At 34.2% G+C, this 14,554-nt stretch overlaps 1 pseudogene across 1 annotated transcript; it reads right to left on the bottom strand.

Moving 5' to 3' along the window:
- Positions 1-5,307: 5,307 nt before the first annotated feature.
- LOC143557480 (fasciclin-like arabinogalactan protein 16) lies at positions 5,308-12,698 on the bottom strand (annotated as a pseudogene). The gene is made up of 4 exons (XR_013139585.1): positions 11,802-12,698; positions 10,366-10,838; positions 6,108-6,229; positions 5,308-5,482 (listed from the first exon to the last, which is right to left on the bottom strand). The product of XR_013139585.1 is annotated as a fasciclin-like arabinogalactan protein 16 (transcript).
- Positions 12,699-14,554: the final 1,856 nt, after the last annotated feature.

The following is a 14,554-nucleotide window of genomic DNA, read 5'->3' as shown; positions in this document are numbered from 1 at the left end:
TCTAACTAAAGATCGTGAGAACGTTTATATCCAACCTAAATTTCATCTAATAATATTCTATGAGACAAAAATTTATAGTTACTGGAATTATGGAAGTCTTGTATATGCCTCCATAAAAATCTACTTAATCCAAGACTACTTTTTATAAAACTTGGGATTGTACCGGCTGTTCAATTACAAAATCTTCTAAAGTATAGTTTTAACTTCGCATTTTGTTGATTGCTTAATGTCCATACTTAATATGTTTGCTAGTGTGTAAATCACTAAAACAATTTGCATACTTGATATGTTGATCAGACATACTTTTAAGTATATGATCGAAACCTGTAACTCAAAGTACTCTCCGAATTGTAGTGGATTAAGGGGTGAATTTCAAGTACTTCATCAAACTTCACGCATTTCAGTGTTGATAAGTGTTTTCAATGTGTGTGTTTGTGACGGATAGTATGAGAGCTAACCTCAATAAACGATAAACCAATGCAAATGAAGTTGGTGATCAAGACAATGTATATATAAAGTCGAAACATTTTCTTTTAAGATTAAATCTCTTAATTTGTTGAACTCACCGACATATTATTTGCGTTATCATAACTTTTTTTGAACATGTTAAAATTAGATTTGGTTGAGAGTTTTGGGCTTAGGCTTAAAAACTGGGAATAAGCTGATTGGACATTTGAGCTTAAATTTGCATTAAATTTATTTTTATTAAACTGAAATTTAGTTGACATTTATATAATAATAATTGTAAATATATAAATTTATTTTTTATTATGGCTGGTTTCGAAATTGCATAGGGGTCGTTCTCGAGTTTTCAAATGGTCGTTTTGTCATCGTCGAAATTCCACATGAATAAGTGTCAAAGGACTCAAAGTTTCACATTAGCCGATCAAGATTTTAATACATATATACCACTAAAATAAGATTTACACGGGAGTAGGCACACCCCAGACATCATTTGTGTTGTGTCGATGAAACACATGGGTTTGTGACCCAACTAGTGTTTTTTTATGTTGCATAAGTCGACACTTTCAAAGCTTAGAAATAATTTTATGAATTTTAAAATTGATAGGCGTGATTAGTTTGAGAATCTAGCAAAAAAAAGGATGGTGATGTTTGTTGGAGAAACTTTATAAAAAAAGTTATAGTTGATTGTGATTGGTAAGGATTGAAATTGAGTAATGACACGATTAAAAGTGTTTTGGGGTCTTAATTTTAAGTATTTGAAACGTTATTTTTTTTATAATGAATTTGGCGATTTTAGTCATGTGGTTAACCAAAAATGGTTTAAAACTTTGAATACTTGCAAAACTCTTATTTCTTATCAACCATCACAAACCTTATATTATACACTAGGTTATAAACTCGTGTATTACACGGGGTTGGGTACAAAAACTGAGTTTTACATCATGATATGTTACTAAAAGATAGGATATATAAATGAAAACCATTTGATAACATGCACCAAATAATTATCATAGTCCGATTCACCCTTGTTAATTTCCTCTACAAAGATATTAAACTTGCATATGGAATTGAGTATGCAAGTCCGGTGAGATCAATATAGCATATATGGTATATGTATTAAAAACATGTGGATAGTTAGCTCCTTTAAACTTGCTATAGCTTGCAATAGGCTTTGAAAATATTGCACTCAAGGCTTGAAATTGATCATGCACGAAAAGGTCTATATAAAAGAAACTAATATATAGACAAAAATATATTTTAACTGAGTTACGAACTCACGACCCGATTTTGAGCCAAGCTTTTCCAAGCAAGTTTCGAGTGAGCCGTGAGCATTTTGAGCACCCCTACTTTCCTTTATAGATCAATGACCTGCATAACATCATAGTACAATATAAAATGTGTATAAAATTTGATTATTTAACTATCGTGATAAATTAAAAAACCTTAAGTACCCAAGCTTTTAGACATCAGCGACTTGTTGACCAATTCCCACACGGGCAGCGCTTCTTTGATGTTGTGTATGCTCTCTAAAGTCTAAAGCACCAACTTCATAATATTAGAATTTGAGATTTTGCTATGTACAAAAAGGGAATTAGAAGATTTGATACGTGTGGTAGTCATCATGATCAAAATCATAGCCAAGAGTCTACAAATAGAAATATTAGCAGGTTTAGTATAAGATATGAAACTTTTTGATTCAAACCAAGTTTAGGATTAACATCGTACCCGAAGACCAACCATTGTTTTTCTGTAATTCCCGTAGAATTGAGCACACATTTCTAGCACTTTGTTTTCTTCTCTTATTCTCCATATGCTCTAAAAGTGTAAAAAATATCAAACACTAACTACATAACCATTATTCACAGTATACTCTAAAAGTGTAACAAATATCAAGCCCTATATATAAAAAACAACACAAAATGGTCTGTTTATGCCTAACTATAGCATATATTAGTCAAAAGCTAAAATATTAGATGGTGTGGAAGCTTTACCACACACAAAGCTCTGACCAATAAATTTTGAGGCTTGATATCCCTTTGAGACACTCCAATGCTGCCATGAATTTAGGCCATGAGAATATGTTAACAAAATGGTTTAGAAAAGGATAATTCCATGCTATTACTAAGCTTCAACATTAAATGATAAAGAAAGAGCCATTCTAAAATAAAATAAAAATATGAGAAACATTTACAAGCTTGAGACTAAAACAAAACTTCATTTAGACTTGTATAAATGGTTTAGAACCACAAGATTTAATACTCTCTCGCAAAGGGATAAAACACCACAGCAATGAGTGCTACCATGTTGAAACTCTTAAAATCTGCTGATAAATTTCGTGACTGCAATTGCTAGGTGCTGACTGTGGATTTGGGATTGAAGAATTTGATGGACTCCAATCCTAATACAATCTAGTTACCTTGATTCATTCCTCTTCCAATTTTTTTTACATAAACAAAAGGAATGATTAATGTTTTTCAAACTAAAGCAACGTAGGTATAGAGGTTACCACGATGCTGGAGAATTAATAAATAAAAGAGAACATCCGATAACTGTAAAGCTTCTCTTCAAAGAAAGTAACCATCAACTGCTTGAAGGAGAGAGGATGCCAGATGTCATAATATCATGAAAGTGAAAAGAAAAGGAGGGATTGCTGTGTTAATGACATGTGTCTAAAAAAACCTTCTTTTATTACATTCGTAGATTAAAAAAAACTTGTCTTGTAAGAATAATAATATTAAAAACTCGTTCCTATATTGTAGGATTTATCAGAATGTTATTTGTTTGTTGCTTGTCACTTCTATTTAATTTAAATAAATTGGATGTGAATTAATAGCAGCATTTACTTTACTTGTGAGAGATATGGGGTTCAAATCTCACTATCATCAATTTATATGGGAGATATGAGTGATGATCCTGGCTTGCCAGAGTTCGAGTCCTGATCTCGAGTTTTTTACAAAAATGGGGAGTATGGAAAAACTATTTACCAAACTAGGTGAAATGAAAAGTATTTACCAAATTAGGTTTTTTATTTTTTAATTGTTTTTATTATTTTATCAATTAACTTTTGTGGGTCCCACAATCACACTAATCATCTTCCTCAAAAGCTCACCATTTCCGGTTAGACTCTGTCTATTTCATCGGTCGGCGGCCATGTTCGTCGTTTTATCAATCCTCATCCTTCTCATTGTTTTTATAAGCCATGGTTGTTGTCTATTCTCGCCGGTCGCCGGCCACTCACCGATCTCTGGCAGTTCAGGTCAGCCTCTGAAACGGAACTATGAAACCCATCGATCTTAAACCTCATCTCCGCCATCGACTTTTCCAATGTGATCCGAATTAAAACTACCTTCACCGTCTCGCCATCATCGATTTTTCGGTGGTCTGAATCATCATCGCCGCTAAGCACACACTTGCTGACTTTCCGTTTAACCCCACTACCGCGGCACCGATGGAGTTTTAAAATCAACCCAAATTTTGCATCTTGCTTCAAATAATTCAGCCGGAGTGAGACCAAGGACATACAATTATTATTACTTTCTTCATAAATATTCAAACAAATTAAAATAGCTTGTGAGATGTGCATGATGATGAACTGGATAACGATGACGTAAGAGAAGACTGTTTTATTTTAATTAATTAATATTAAATGAGTCCCTACTTTGGTAAATACTTTTAAAAAACCCTATTTTGGTAAATAAATTTTCCCCACACCCTAGTTTGGTAAAAAACTCTCCTGATCTCACCCGGTTTTACCGGCTTCTCGTTGTCGTGCTGTTCGGTGGGCGTGGGGGTCGGGTTTTATCTGGGGAAATCCCTCAATAGGTGGACCGCTAGGGACTCCTTCGTCCGGACTCGTGGCTGGATCGGGCTATCTTTAGCCAATGAGGGTCGCGTTCGGAGTACCCGGCGTTCCTTAGTTGGCCGTGAAAAAAAAAAAGAGCTATTTAATTTACGGCACACTTCTTTGTTGGACATGCGTTACCTTTTGTTGAGAAGGCCAGGCCCAATGGTAGGTCATGCCGATGGGCTTAATGGTCATCAACCCCAAACCCATAAAAAGTATGAATGTATGATTATTTACAGCACAAAAAGAAATTAGTGTGTTTCACTCATCTTCCAGTGACTTGACACCTATAGCACACCTTGATACCATTAGGTTAAATATTTCATAGTTAATAGAAGTGATTATAAAAGTTAATAAAAGCAGCTCAAGCTCATCCGAGACAAGCTTTATGAAATTTATGACTGAACTTGAACTTATAACTTGAGCTCGAACTTGAACTTATAATTTGGAATATGCATGTGCATATAAACTGGAATTTGTCAATTATGTAATACTAGATTTATCTAAGGGGTTTTTCCTTATAATCAAATTTTGTTATATTTATATTGATTTGAAATGCATGTTAATACTGAATCTAACAATCTGTTGTAATAATTGTGTGTATAAATAAAAAACCATTGAGTTTTTTTTAAGCCAAACTCAGGTCACATCGCGAAGCTAGTCGAGCTATCAAGCCAAGTTGAATTTTGACCTAAAATTGTCTCCAATTAGTTTAACTATCAATTGAGATTCCCATGACGGATCATCTAACGACTTGACCTGAAAACGACTCAAGATTCGACCCGACACCCTCCTAAACTAGTATTTTAGTTAATATTTTCATCACCCTATTTATATATATTTTTTCTTTTTTTCTTTTCAAATTATAATTTGATTAAACAACTTAGAAGCAACACCAACAATGCAACAAACAATTTACCACCACCCAAGCCATTGTTTATTTGACTATACACAAAATAATAATACAAAAATACTCTTGTTGCATGTACCAGTACCCTTTTATTTTTTATTTTCAGATTAAAAGAACTTACACAACAAGCAAACATAAAACAACACCTAAAAGTGCACCCATTAACATCCTCTAAATGAAACCTTGTATTATGACAACATTCATACCATTTTACTTTGGAAGAAGTGCTCCTTCACATATTCTTTCAAGTCTTTATACAATCCCTATAATAATTAAAATAAAACAAAAATATTATATCAATCAAAGGCTAACCCATATATATTTGTTTATATTACACTAAGATATGATGATGAGATGAAAATATAAAAAAGTAATTAAGTTGATATAATAATACAAATGACTTTAAAAGTATTATTATGAGTTAATTATACTAAAATGTAGCTTACTTTTGTCTTCCTATTATTATATGTGAGAAAAATATATTTATTTTATTGTAACACATATTCAATTTTACTAGGCCTATCAAAGCGTGCTCGGCTTATGGGTCGAAACGGAGTTGGGTCAGATTGGGCTCTAAGCAAAATGAGTTCGGGTAAATTGAAGTCTAAGCTAAATGAATCTGGGTCGATATGGGTCATATTGAAAAAGTTTTAGTTTTGTTCGGGTCAAAATGGGCTTGCCAATATGGAATCGCGTTAGAATGAGCCATTATTTGGGGGGGGGGGGGAGATGGGTACGTCCCCCCCCCCCCCCCCCCCCCCAAATAATGACTCATTCTAACGCGATTCCATATTGGCAAGCCCATTTTGACCCGAACAAAACTAAAACTTTTTCAATATGACCCATATCGACCCAGATTCATTTAGAGGAGAGATTTAAAGTTTAAACCTTTTGATTGGGATATGAAGTGTTTTTTTGTAGAGAGAAGAGACAATTCTATTGGCATGTGTTGAACCGAGAATCTTGCCCAAATGTTCCAAGCACTTGGCATGCTACTTCAAGCAATTTACCTGCAAATAGTAACATTATTTAATTAATTTATTACATAAATAAGTATATGATATTAATTAATAGTGAGTCCATCATTAGTTACATACTTTAAGTTGTTCCAAAAATTAAATATGTCCCTGAAAGCAGCTTCACAACTTATTCCATAACGACTACCGACAACAATTCATTGAATCATTGGTAGTTGTTTTTTTTTAATAATGGGTATACATATCAGTGACGAAGCTTAAACGAAAACGCCGTGAGGACACAAATTTTCAGGTAAATTTACACTATGCATGCAAATTCTCGGGTAAAAAAGGGATTAATTTACAGTACTCCGCAAAAAAAACAGGGGGAGGACCACCCCTGGCCCTCACTATGCTACGGCCCTGATACATACCCTCGAATCTTACTCCAAATCTATACATTTGTCCACCGTAAGAGTTGAACTATCAATCACATGTAGTGTGACAACTTTCCAACACAATGACACACCTTGATACCGTTATGTTACATAATTAACATGTTGGTCGGGTTAGCACAAGGTTCTCTTAATAATTGATTATAATTCAAGGTCTAATTTCATGCTTACCTTAAAAAACCTTGCTTTTACAAGAAACTTTTGACGGGTTTTGGTTGTCGAAGGGACAATGGACCCCTTCACATCCAGTGGCGGATCCAGGAATTTTTTTTAGGTGGTTCCCTCTTAATTTATAAGGTGGTTCCTCTAGTATCTTCTATATATCCGTACACTATTATTTCGAAACTCGGGTGGTTCCGAGGAACCACCCTTTTCTTCATTAGATCCGCCAATGTTCACATCCTTAGTTCAACTAGGACTTAGGATTGTGAATGAGCTGAGCCCATGCTCATTTAAGCTCTCGATCTAGGCTTGTTTAACTTAAGAGAGCTCGAGCTCGACTTATAAGTTGTTTTGAAGTTCGAGCTTCGCTCAAAGATTGTTTAATAATTACAAACAAACAAATGTACCTGGTGGAATCCCACTCATAACACAAAGTTACTGGTAGGGTCTATGGACTATTATTTATTTGTCAGCTACTTAATTCCTTTATGTATATACATTTATATTTTTATATATATTTATAACTATAACGGTACGCATACCATGATGTATACATACTGTTTAGTTATTTTTATCATCACTTTATATCTACAAGATATTATATTTAATATATCCAAACAAAAACTTTATAAATAATATGCTCATTTAGGTTTACATATATTCAAGCTCGGGTTCAAGCACACTTATTAAACACGATCCAATATAGCCTATGAGCAGCTCGTCTCATATACACCCTCGCTTCTACCAATAAAATAAGTGCATTTTTCAACCATTTGCCTGATTAAAAGGGAAAACTATTTGTGCATATTGCATAATATCTCCACAACTAAATGGATCTAAATCAATGTGACTTAATGCTTTTTACTGACAGCAAGGATTCTAAAATGTCAACAAGCAAAGAAGATCTCATCATATGGCTTAACAACATCACTACATGTACTGATGTACATATAAATAATAAAAATATCCTATAATGTATGCAAAATACAGTTTGGATTCTATAAGTTTTAATTGCACATGAAAATACCATTAAAAATATACAAAACACCAATGTAATATAGCCCATAAAAAATGTTTGATGCTACATGGAACATCCAACATGCAACATGCATAGAGTATTGCAAATTTGCAAGTACAACTGGACAAGAAATATATATAACACAGATATAGAGCATACATATATATGTACAAGTCAATAAACAAAGAGTGCGAGTGGGTCGGAGAAACGGGTCGGGTCAAAGAAAACAACTTGTCATAATAAAAGTACTAGAATAGTTAAGTCTTAAGTGTTTTAGATTTATATACTTTTTTGATATGAAGTTTCACGATGTTTTTTAGTGAAAGTGAAGTCTTTTTATGCTTATTCCAAAATAAACCATCACTTTTGTAATATAGAACCAAAGACACTACAGCTCACACACAAATATATATATATATAGGAGAGATGTGTGTGTATGTATATATAACCCCACCCCACCTGCCTACTTGATATCATAATTCAATGATGTGCCTCACAAAAGAAATATTATTTATGGATTTGTGATCTTCACTAATTTGGTAGCTAAAGTTCACATATATTAATGATATGGAAACTTAATTGGGAAGCTTTTTAGTTAGACTAAAGGATGTTGTGTTGTACGGTACAAGTGCAACTAGCATGAGTTAGGTTGTTGATATTCTGCGTGTCACGTCGCATTTAACATACGTTTTAGAGAAATTGATCAAAATGTTCATTTGATCGGTCAAAATAAACAAAATGTCCATTTAACATTTTAACTAGTTTTTTTCCGCATAATATTCACCATCAATATCATCAACCCACACACTTTTTAATCATTAGTCGAGATCTTTAACCTACCAGATTATGTCCAAAAGATCTCCCCAGGAGCAAAAAAAATCTCATCGGAATACAGAAAAGAAAAATTTGTCGGAAACCAAATACATATCTCGTTAGAAGATGGATGAATCTCATCCGAAGCCAAAAAAATCTCGGCGGAGGCCTAAAAAATCCCGTTGGGTCTAACAATTTTTTTAAAAAGAAAAATATCGACCCAACAGCTTTTATGACACGTGTCTGAATCTTATTAAATGAAAATCTTGTTAACTGATGATTAAAAGGTGTGTGAGTCAACAAGATTGAAAGCAAACATTACGAGAAAAAACTGATCAAATAATTCATTTTCCCTACTTTTAAATGTGTTCTCAAAATAAAAATAGGTGCATCACATTAAGAAACTTATGGGACAAGAAATGAGAATATAAATTTAATACAATAGAATTAATATAATTTAAAGCATTTTAATATGTAAAATAAAGAACTTATACAATATGAAATTTAACTTTATACTTTCCATTTAATAATCCTAACAAAGGTGACATTCATAATTCATCACGGACCATTAGTACATGTCAATAAAATGCCTATTTTGCCCTTGACCCACCGACAGCTTAAAAATTCACCAGTTCTACCACCCCACATAATATCAAGGCTAACCAATAACCACATATATGTATGTCCTTATTATTTTATTTTTGAATGCATTTAAAAAATCAAAAAGATTTTTATATGTCCAATTATAAATGACATAAATCCATTTTTTTTTAATTTATTTATCTATTTCATGATAGGAACTGGGAAGTTACACGTACAGTGGCGAAGCTTAGACTAAGATACCGAAGGGTTGGACTTAAAATGTATTAAACAAATTCACAAATAAGGGGTCCGGGCTCAAAATTTTGATTGAAAACGCATAAATTTACAGCACATATAAAAAAATTCTGATGAAAACGAATAAATTTACACTACTGCGCAAAAAACAGAGGGGGTCAGGACCACCCCAGGGCCCAAGCCCTAATGTTTAAAAAATTATGAAAAAGTAAATTTCATAGTAAATTTCATAGCCAAAACAGGAGAGGCTACACGTAAAGTTTAAAAAATAATGAAAAAATGAACAAACTTGTTATATCTTTTTATGTGTCAAGTCAGAAATGACACAAATCTATTTTCTTTATATTATTTATCTATTACATGACCGGAATATGGAAGCTACACGTAACTGCGTAAGGTTTATAAAATCACGAAACAGTAAAATTCTATGACCGGAACAGGGGAGGCTACATGTAAAGTTTATAAAATAACGAACCAACAACCAAATTTTAATAATTTGTGTCACTTTATTTAATTTATTAACAAAAAACTAATCACGAAACAGTAAACAAATTTTTATTTTTAATATTATTTAAATAAGTCAGTTATATTATTTTACTTGTAAAACCATTTAAAGTATTAACATTTTTCAATTTGTATAAAATATTTGTAGTTGCATTTATCAATGTTCGAGTTTTATAAAATATTTTACACTTGTTTTAACTTATATTATCAGAAACCGGTACCGACAAAATAAATAGATACCGGTATCAGTACTCGTTTTTTCATGTTTTCGAAAACAGCACCACTTGGTTTTGGTATTTCCAATGGTACTGGTACTGATACCGCTCAGTATTGAACCAAAAAAAATCAATACAATATTCAGTATATGGTTTCACTCGTTTTTTAAATCTACGCAAACATACCTCTACGAGATTCGGGTTTCATTTGAGCCCGCTCAACCGTTTCCAACACCTTAGACCCCGTCTTCTCCGTAACCGGAAACAAAACTCCGTCGATTCCTTGCACCGAAATCCTCCCATCGGTATAAATATCTGGATCAAACAAATACGCCGTGTCCTCATCACCACCAAACTTCACCGAACCATCGGCTTCCTGAGCGAGCACTTTATGTGGTACATGAAGCGTATCATACCGAACCTTCCCGAACCTTCTAACCGCATTGTACATACTCTCTTCGGATTGATACTCGGGAACAATGTGATAGTACATTATCCTCTCTGGAGCTCCAGGCTCCGCGAGCTGATCAGCGGTTAGTTTCGCCATTGCTTCGTCGTTCGGGGCTAACACGGTTAGTACGTAGCCCTCGGAGACTAAGTTCCCCATTTCGGCTGCGACGTTCGTTAAGTTCACCAGAATGTCGGCTAATTCGTTGTATCTGTTGTTTAATTTAACAAAGTTATTAGATGATGATGATGATTTTGATGATATTATGAATGGGCAAATTTATTGGAATACCGATGCCATACCGGTACCTACTGAACACAATCGGTACCGATCCTGGTACTTTTTTTTCCATGTTTTCAGTATCAGTATTAACGGTACTGGTACTTTTTTTTCATGTTTTTAGTGTCGGTATTTTCAATGTATTTTCAATGGTATTGGTATTGATCGGTACTGGGCCAAAAAAAATGATACGGTATTCAGTATATTGTTTCCTTCCTTTACAGTATTTTCAACGTTACTGGACCGAAAAAATTGATACGGTATTCGGCATATGGTTTCACTAGTTTTCGGTATAGGTGAGCAATACTCAAACCGTTAACCAAAACCGACAAAACCGAACCGAAAAGGCGAAAACTAATTAACTGAAAACCAAATTAACCGAAAAATGATTCTCAGTATTTTTTGTGTACCCTTGATGGCTTGATTAACCGATTTAATTGAAACCCAACCAAACAATTCATGTTTTTATACATTTTTATATATTTCTAGCTTTCCTACCTCAATTTTATGTATTTCGTATTTTAATATTTTATACATCAATTTCATGTATTTATAAGTAAAAACATTTTATGTATTTCGTATTTTAATATTTTGTACCTCAATTTCATGTATTTATAAGTAAAAAGTTAGTTGACTCATAATGTAAAATTTAAAATTTTAGCCTTGGTTTGGTTATTAAGCGAACCTAACCGAAAACCGACTAACTAACCGAAATAACCGAACCAATTTGGTTTCAGTCAAATCCACCAATAAGTCTACAATTCTTTGTATCTATTCACCAACTAAACAAATTGATCAACTATTCAAATCAATTGTATTAAATTTTGGATATAATCTATGAATTTAAAGTTTAGATGATAATAATAATAATAAAATTGTTGGTTTAAAATATTACCCTCCGTAGTGAAGTAGTGTGTGGATGAAATCCTTGACTTGACTCTCACCGTCAAAATGGTGGTGGGGACCACCCGGTCCGGGCGCTGGAGCAGGCGCTAGCGACGGACCGGGCGCCATGGCGTAGTATATGGGAAGAACAGGGGACGAACCGGCAGGAACCAGGGGCGCCGGTTTCTTCAACCGGTTCGTCCTGGGATCAACCTGCGGCGCACCTTCCGGCTTCACCGCGGAGATCGCACGCAGGCTGCGCCGGTTGTTGAAATCCTGCTCTACAGATTTAGGAATCAACAACCGGCTGACTCCGTGAATGACTCCGTCTGGACGAAACACATCGTCCAGACGGATAACCTCCGCATTGCCCGTGAGCGTAACATTCACGAAGGAGTCATCAGAACCCTTGCATTTAATACCAGTCAAATGCAAGGGTTCTGACGACAGTGTGGCGTGCCGAGTTGACTCGGTAGGCCAATTTGTCCGACTGAGTCGACTCGGCACGATATGGTGGAGAACAAGCGTCTGGAGCGAGTTAAGATTCCGGGGTTCAAGCAAAACCGCTTGAACTCCGGGTCAAGTTCTCGCTCCAGCGCTTCGTTTCTCGGAGCGAAAATGGTAATATTATGATTCGCAACGGCTTTTTCGAGTGTTTGTAGTAATAAGGCTTTTTCGACGAGTTCGGATAACTCGGTGTAATGGGAGTCAAGTAAGGCGACTAGGACTGAGTTGGAGTTGATTTGGGTGGCTGTGGTGAGTTGACTCAGTAGAAAGAATGTAATGAGACATGTTTGAAAGGTGGTTGACATTGTTTTTCCGGTGGTGTTTGGTCGGATATTGTTATGGTATTGTTGTTTTAATAATTCTAAAGAGTAAAGAGGTTTTGATTTGCTTTGAAGGGAGTGTGTTATTGTCTCTCTCTCCTATTGTTGTTGGTGTTTCTCACTCTATGTTGCTTGTGATGTGGTTTATATTCTGGGGGAGAGTTATTCTAAAAATAAATAGTTTTCTAGAAAGACTAGGAATAAATCATAGCCAGTGGATTATGTTGATCAATGGTTGAGATTTAAACTATCAAAAACCGACATAGTTTCCTAGAATTACTCTTTCACCATTATAACCGACATAGTTTCCTAGATTTATTCTTTCACCATAGTTTGTAATGCCAAATGTCAAATTTTTGTTGGTTCTTACTATTCTTAGGAAACTTCTTATTCTTATTTGAACAATTTTCTATAGTGTGGGTTATAAATATATAATATGAATTTAGTAATATTGTAATAAGACACATGGAGAATGTTACATATGTATTTTCGTGAAAAATGTTATACAACTCGTATGTTATACAGAAATATAATCTTATATTTTCGTATGGAGAAAGCTATACGTGTGTATGATACATTAAAAATGTTATATCGCGTGTATGATACGTGTAAAATGTTATACAATATACATGACAGGTGGGAAATGTTATATCGCGTATATGATATATTAAAAATGTTATATGACAGGTGGAAATTGTAATAAAATATGTATGATATAACTTTAACCAATAGATGTAACAATTATTTTTCTATAGAAGTTAGGGCAAGGGGTAATGCCCCGAGCCATATCAACACAAAAACGTCCTCATATTATTGCGCTTAAGGCCATCTATAGTGGAAGACTACAAAATGAGAGAATTTTCGACACGTGCGCTACGTTAGCAGAGAGACTATCATTTTAGAGGTGTAGTGGTGTTCAAGCTAAAAATCACCCCCGCTGAATAAAATACTATTATTTTCACCCACACCCCCCGCGATAAATCTATCCCCCCCCCCCTCCAAAAAAATAGCCCCAATATTGCCCGGACGATGTTGTCGTCCTTTGTCATTCAAAAAACCCTTCATTTTTCGCCCACTACGTAGGTTATACGTACCTGAATGATTTGGACGGTTTTCAAATGAAACCTATGTCTCACTCACATGACATAACATTTTTATTTTCTATTTCTTTAGAACTATGTTGGATGTCATTATAGGCCATATAATGTCATATACCTTACTATTTTTATGATAGGACCCTCTCTTTTTAGTTTTTATGGTGATAGGAGACAAAAGGTTGTGTACGGCAGTTGAAAAACAGGGGTTTGGTATAAAGCCAGGGAGTTGTAATGTAATTAGAAGACAGTTTAAGGGGTGAAATGTAACATTTTGGGTAAAGTATCGTCGGTGGTGAGGTCGTGGGTTGCTATCACAAGAGAAGTGAAAGGTTGATTACATGATGATGAAGTTGCATAAAGTCATACAAAATAATTTATATTTAATATTTGTGTGTATTATTGATTTGCATGCCACAAAATTACAATATATGATGGATTATCTCATAAACATTAAATAATGATGCATTAATATTTAAAGTTGATTATACAATTAGTTTATATAGTTTGGTTTAAGTTAATTAGGAGATTGTTTAAACCCTATAAAACGTACAAATTTTAGTCGTTCAAATGAATAAGGAGATGTATCTATACCTATGTGTCTACTCTTTACCATTAAACATATTTATAGCGTAATTAAATTTCATTGAATGTGTAGACTACTGCTAATAGGTTTAATTAAGTTCGAAGCAACCTCACTCTTGAAAGGGAATTTCTCCCCTTAAATGTATATTCGTGACTTCGTTCTACCTTCACTATGTAACTCTCAAACGTATATACACAACATGATGATGATGATATACGAATATAAGAGGTTGTTTTGGATGCGTTAAGTTCTATCT

This window comes from Bidens hawaiensis, unplaced genomic scaffold (genome assembly GCF_021521415.1).
Source record: "Bidens hawaiensis isolate Kalapana, Puna unplaced genomic scaffold, B.hawaiensis_p1.1 tig00018977_1, whole genome shotgun sequence".
Lineage (NCBI taxonomy): Eukaryota > Viridiplantae > Streptophyta > Magnoliopsida > Asterales > Asteraceae > Bidens > Bidens hawaiensis.
Note: the sequence above shows the minus strand (reverse complement) of the source record. Positions and strands in the feature narration are given on the sequence as shown.